The sequence below is a fragment of the Citrus clementina genome, unplaced genomic scaffold, assembly GCF_000493195.1.
Source record: "Citrus clementina cultivar Clemenules unplaced genomic scaffold, Citrus_clementina_v1.0 scaffold_5, whole genome shotgun sequence".
Lineage (NCBI taxonomy): Eukaryota > Viridiplantae > Streptophyta > Magnoliopsida > Sapindales > Rutaceae > Citrus > Citrus x clementina.
Window position 1 is genome coordinate 4,549,092 of NW_006262201.1, and position 5,571 is coordinate 4,554,662.

At 34.3% G+C, this 5,571-nt stretch overlaps 1 pseudogene; it reads right to left on the bottom strand.

Moving 5' to 3' along the window:
- Positions 1 to 966: 966 nt before the first annotated feature.
- On the bottom strand, positions 967 to 4,227 carry LOC18043147 (annotated as a pseudogene).
- Between the last annotated feature and the right edge of the window lie 1,344 nt (positions 4,228 to 5,571).

Consider the following 5,571-nt stretch of genomic DNA (forward strand, 5'->3'; position numbering starts at 1 on the left):
TCACCAAAAAGAGGTGTAGAGTAAATGAGTAATGATAATAAACCCACCAAACTCATCGGGAAAATGAATAATAATAATAATAATAAAGGTAACAGAGTATATTTGTACCAATATGGCAACACTTTTATTAATAACCGCAATAATTGTTTTTAAGTCGATCTTAAAATATTAGTAGTGAATTTCCATCTAACAATTTAATAAATTTGTTGTTTATGGAAATTAAAATGAAAATAATAGTTAAACTCTCAATCATTATTTTTAAAAATTTCGTAATCTCTTAAATCCTGTTTTATTTGCATTAGATATGAAGTAATTTGAAAAAGAATAGTAGATGAAATAACAAATTAATTAACTGTAAAAATAATAATATAGGATGCATACAAATTGACAAGTACTGTAAATGAAAGGCTACTATTTTATGGCAATAATCATTTTATTTAAAAGTGGAAATTTCTTTCCAATAAATTATTGGCCAGCATGAGTTTGTTGCTTAATGGAATTCAATTTTTCTAATAAATATTTACAAAAATACATTATATTTTGATCAGTCTTACATCTGAAGGAAATTAATGGTTTGCTTCTATACATGGAAAATATTTACAAACAAATTTTGGACTTGTCTATTGGACCTTAGGGTCCATGGCCCATGGGTGCAATAAGCCTTTTTACTATTGTCAGTAATAATCACAGGCCTGTTCGTGGCTTTAAGGTTAATTAATTTTTGCTAAAGCTTGAACGGAAACTTTAAAATTCTTAAATTGTGTCAGATTATGCTAAAATGCCAATGTTTGAAGGTAGTGTTTTATATTCATTGAGATATGAATATTTCATTTTATAGTGCAGCCTAGATAACATGAATGAAAAGGAAGTGGTTTATTATTTACCATATAAATAATGGGCGGTTTCATATTTTTATATGTAGTCGTTCGTGCAGTGAATATTCAAAATATAAAAACCAAGGAAAGTTTCCATTCCCTATTTAAGAAGAAGTCAGCATGATTGAACTGCAGATATCATACGGGATGTAAGCCTTGTTATTGTTGCTCTTCAGGTTATACTTATACTAGAACAGTAACAATGTAGCAAACTCTCACTGATGTCACACATTATGGAGAAAAAGAGGCTTTGAGTCTTCAGTTTTTGGTTAGTAATGGAGGAGATGAGGAAAAGTGATGATAATATCAGGGCCTTGACTATTTTTAATTCCTAGGCCTAGGCCTTATGATTGCATGCAAAGGATGTAGCTTGTGAGTAGTGAGGCCAACAGTATCAACACTTTCTTCCTCACCCTCTCTCAGATTCCACTTGAATTCCTGCACCAGCCTACCTATTGCTGTGCAAGCTATTAAACTTGCGTGAAGAGAACCTGCACACACCCTCTTTCTGTTCCAAAAGCCATTGTCTTGTACAAGTCTGCAGGATCGTATGGCCATCAAAGAAATCTCTCGGGTTTCCACTCCTCCGGGGTTTTCCCATTGTTTCTGGTCCCATGTAGCATCCATATATGTTTATTGCAAATCTGTGTATGCAACATAAATTAAAGTTAACATCTAACATTGCAGATACCATTAGTCGGAACCACAAAGATTTCAAAGGAAAGTAAGCTAAACAACAACCTCACTTCCAGCAGGAATGAAGTATCCACCTATTTCGGTATCTTCATGTGCAAATCGCAAAGGAACTATTGGAGCTGGACTGTACTTTCTCAGAGTTTCATGGAAAACAGCTCCCAAGTAAGGAACCTGTGCTATGTTTTCCTCCGTAAACTTGTTTGACCGGCAAACTGATTGAATCTTCTGAAATAGACGGTCCTGTAGTGTATATATATATATATATATAGAAGGAACATCAATATATGCAAAAAAATTCGAACAGGTAGCAAAGATCAAAATTCATGGAGAGACTAGCGATTGATTAATTAACCTGTCGCATTGGATCCTTTGCCAGCTCATACATGGCCCATTCTGTTGTGACCAAAGTAGTATCTGATGTCTCGATGATAGGCTCCCAGAGCAGCATGCTTATTTGTTGCTCTGTAAGTGATTTTACTTCTGACAACAAGTGATCAACATAACAATTCAGCTCCTGTCCTAAAGCAATTCTGCTTTTGGCCTCACTGATGAGGGCATCCATTACTGCTTGCCTGCGGGTACACAATCTCTGAATTTTCATTTCCACGCCTTTATTAGGAACCCATCTTAGATAAGGGAAGAAATCTCTCCAGTCCACCTCAATTGCTCCCTCCATTATGTCAAGCACTAAAATTTTAAATACCTCATCTTTAGACAATGTGGAACCAAGCTCCTTCACATAAATTGATTCCACAACCTTTCCTACAGCCTGAAAATGCAAAATGCTTTAATTATCTATGTATTTAGTCAAAGATAACAGATGAATTTCCAACAAAAGATCACAGCTAGCTCACCTGTTTCATTGACACTGCAAAAAGTTCAGACTCAAATATTTTCCTGAAATTCACTAGTTGTAGAGGATTGTCCTTGATGTGAGCATGAAATTGGGTTGACATATTTTCCATCATTGTGTCTCTATGGATTCGATGTCGCTTCTGAATAACACACATACAGAGAGTACACATCATTAGTTTCGGCAGTACAATATATCCATACAACATATAAAGGGACACGGTGAAAGCACGAGAAAGTTGGATTAGCAGATTAACCTGAGCATTTCCACCCAAAACATTTGTGAGTAAACATCGTTTAGCCATTTTGTGAAATTCATCGTAGTCACTTGTTGCAACCATACATTTATTAGAGGTGAGCATCTTCAGGGCATTTGATAGCTTCCTTGTTGAAATGGATGGATATCTGGTCACCATGGCCTGGAAGAACAAACAATAAATTAAAACATTTTAATCATTGATTGATTGATTTCTCTTCTATGTGTCCCTGTATTAGTAACTAACTAAAGCCACATGAATATATAAATTAATTAATGACAAGCAAATTGGACATTTTAGTGAATTAGACATCTTGATTGTCAACCTAACGACCTAACAAAAGGGATTCAGTATGCAGCTCACTCAAACTTACACCCGAGCAGTTAAGTTGCCAAATATTAACAGCTTAAACATGTTATACACTATTAATTGTACAACTCGGGCCCAACAATTAAGTAGATATTATTAGTTTTGGTCACATAGTCAGTCACAGTTTTGTTCTGAGCTTTTTTACTTAAAACGCGTCTACTTAGTTGAGAGAGTTTTTTTTTTTTTATTACATGAGACTATTGCTCAAATTACTTATATTTATAAATCAGACTATTGATGGGACCAACTTACATCAATACTAATGGAGCGTTGCCCAGATTTTAACCCTCACAAATATTCGAGAGATGTCACTCCTCACACTTGGGTAAGGCAGAAGACTGCCTTCACTCAAATTTAATTGAGAAAGGAAATTCGAACTGCTGTCCTCCAACTTGGAGGGCAGCAGCCCTGACCACTCGACCAAAGGCCGAGTTAGTTGAGAGAGTTTATGCCATGTAAAATAGTTCAGTTCAGAAACTGACTCGCTAGCGAATTGTGATGTTACGTTAACAATTTCACCAGATGACACAACTGAATCTACAGTTTGCAGTGTTAAAAGAATAGAATCAGAATGCTTGCCTCTTTAGCAACATCAGCGGAATTGAGAACAATCATAGTAGAAGCTCCAGTCTTGATAGAATAAATTGGTCCATACACCTCTGCCCATCTTGTGAAAGTCATGTGTGGTTTCTTCTCTTTCAACTGTAACAAATTTCCTATAAGGGGTAGCCTTCCTGGAACCTCTGCACCAACCCCCAACAACAACCCATTGATCATTTAAATTAATCAATCAAGAACAAAGAACTGAAGAGAAGAAACCATAGATACATACCTGGAACAGGTGGAAGTTTAACAGCTAATTCCATCCTCCGCCTAGAGATGAACCTTCTGATGAAGAACGAGAAGAAAAACACAGAGAGAATACCAAGAGCAATGGAGGTGGCAAAGGGTACCACTTGAAATGCTTGAATGATGTACTCTTTGGTGGCCATTGTTTTTTTTTTTTTTTAAACACTGAAATATAGTAAAAAAGTCTAAGATTCTGTAGATAGAGATGTTCAAGGTATCACTTGAGGATTTGTAATCATATACACACATGGATTGTTGAATTGGAATGTTATATTTTCAAGAAACATTTTGCTAAAGTACAGGTAGAATTGATCCGTCATGTGACGAAGACAGATGACCAAATTATGGCCCGTCTCTGCGTATAAATTGGTCGTGTTGGTGCTTTCTGTTTTTGATAAGTGCTTTGCAGCAAGGATTCCCTTTTGGCTTTTACCAATTTGGAAGGGGCCAAACAATTTATGTTAATGTTGTGGATAGTGCCAAAATGGGGCATGGGATAATGCAAAGGAATCAAATACCTAAGATACTGTCATTAGATAAGAAGGTAAATAAATTATAGAATTCAAACAACTATTACAATAAAAAATTATAATACGATACTTACAGTTGTTGGTCAGTGCTTTTCATGCCTTCAAGAGTGGATAATACGAAACTCATTTTCTTGTACAACAGTGAGACTGTGAGAGTAGATTTCTGAACAATGCTCAATAAACATCTTGGATTGAACTAAAATAAATGCCTAAATTTAGAATCCTAGTATATTGCGGATCAATTTTTACTGCTTAACGAAACTAAAAATTTTGAAGAAATATTTGCAAAAATACATTGTATTTTGATAAATCTTCACATGTTAAGGAAATTTATTGTTTGCTTCTATATATGGAATCTCCACTACGCGATAGAAATATTGGACTTGTTTATTGAACCTTAAAGTGGCTCGTAGGTGAAATGAGTCTTTTATTGTTGTCCATAATGGTAACAAGTAAACAATACTGAAGTAATGAATATATATATATATATATATATATATATATATATATATATATTTCTATAAGATAAATTAGTTTCTATAATTCATTGGACTTTCAATGCTAAACGCCAATATCCGAAGGTGTTTATTATTTTTATTTATTGAGATATCAATTTGTCATAGGTATTGGGAAAAAAATTATCATAAGTATTGTAACTTTTTATTGAAATATTATATTTTAATTTACTGATATTTTTATTAGAAATCTGTCGAGAGCGCAAATAGACTCTTTTATATCGCAGCATATATAATACGAAAAGAATGAAAGAATAAAAATAATTTAGAAAGTGATTTACCATTTACCATCTCAATAATGGGTGGTTTTTACGTGTGATCTGCTAATTGTATATTGAATTTTCAAAATATGAACATTGAAGAAATTAAGAAGTTTCCATTACCCCATTGAGAAGTTGTAAGCGTGATTGGGCTGCACTCTAAAATCATAGCCATAATTTCATTTTCATATTGTGAGACAAATCATTTTTTCTTTTGACTTCGGCTAAGATATTGCGCCGCTGTGGAATATGCTCTTCTGTGTATATCTCACTAAGTTTTTCTGCTGTTACTTTTTATATTGGATGGATAAGGCCCTATAATTGCAGTCGCTCAACCACACAGCATGTGTTGTTGGAATGTAATGCTT